Source organism: Sinocyclocheilus anshuiensis, unplaced genomic scaffold (genome assembly GCF_001515605.1).
Source record: "Sinocyclocheilus anshuiensis isolate Anshui unplaced genomic scaffold, SAMN03320099.WGS_v1.1 scaffold627, whole genome shotgun sequence".
NCBI classification, from domain to species: Eukaryota; Metazoa; Chordata; class Actinopteri; order Cypriniformes; family Cyprinidae; genus Sinocyclocheilus; species Sinocyclocheilus anshuiensis.
The window spans coordinates 2,318,426-2,319,598 of NW_015549703.1; the positions used below are offsets into that span (position 1 = coordinate 2,318,426).

The 1,173-nt window shown below is 35.0% G+C and overlaps 1 protein-coding gene across 1 annotated transcript in view; it reads right to left on the reverse strand.

Moving 5' to 3' along the window:
* Positions 1-146: 146 nt before the first annotated feature.
* The window catches only part of cacnb4a (calcium channel, voltage-dependent, beta 4a subunit), a 37,182-nt gene continuing 36,155 nt past the window's right edge, over positions 147-1,173 (reverse strand). Inside the window, exon 14 of the transcript XR_001631029.1 lies at positions 147-159. The gene's annotated coding sequence lies outside the window, so the exon portion shown is untranslated. The remainder of the gene's footprint in view (positions 160-1,173) is intronic.

Sequence of the window (1,173 nt, forward strand, 5' to 3'; positions counted from 1 at the left end):
TTAATTTGAGGATGTCCACAAATAGAAGGAGGTTTCATAAGGAGACTAAATAATGTCTAGATTAACTTCTAAAAATGCTGGAAGTGTTGTTTTAGGCATATGACCTAATAGTCAATAGAAATAATAATAATATAATATGAATACTATTTCTGAACAATACTGTCAACTGGTTCCCAATTAGCTCTTTATACATTTATAATGTGAATCCTCACATTCTATATGATTCAGAGAATGTTACTGGTTTAAACAAGACAAGTGAATAGTATGTTCAAAGTAGTTTATAGTTCATGAAATATTGCACACAGACAATGGAGTGGGCAGGAGAAATGGGGGTGGCAGTGATCAGAGAATAAGGACACTTTACCCAAACTACATTAACTTCTACTGGCCCCTCAACTGCAGCAAGAAACGTTTCAAAAACGTTTACTGAATGCTTTCTAATGCTACGTACCGTATATACTGAAAATAGCCTACGGACAGACAAGAGTTTCTTTCCTACTGGTTCTGCACGTGACGAATCCAGTAGTTTAATACTATCAAAGCTACCTCTTCAGAACTGCTCACAGGTAGAACTTACAGCAGAAATCCAATAATTTCCACACCAAACATATAGTATTAACACAATTAGATATGATTAAACCTCAACTATATGAAGCCACTGAAGGATATGGACCAAATGCTTTTTGCAACACAGTAACTATAAAATAGACACTGCTTTTGTTCTCTCTCTGAGCATTACAAACACACAACAGCGATCTCTGTGAGAGGAAACACTGTACAACACAACACAATTAAGCTAATCGAGTCAGATTGCGGAATTGTTGTGATTTGCAGTACCAAGAAATGAGTAGAGAAAAATGCAAACGACAAGATCCAGACAACATTTAAATAACTGTGCTAACATCAATTCAAGCATTGTCGGACTGTTCATCAAACATCATTTAGCATTTTTCATTGAATAAATGACAATAGAGTTGGAGAAATATCTAATACAATAGAAAAAATCTGATGCTTTTTGTCATAATCATGTAAGCCAGCAGCACAACCAAGTAGGTTTGCACATGCAAAGGCAGGAATAACACCTGATTTGTTCATCTGAGCACTTCAGTGTGTGTGAACAGCTTTTGCAAACAGGCCTGATGAAAAAAAAAAAAAAAAAAATACAAATAAAAA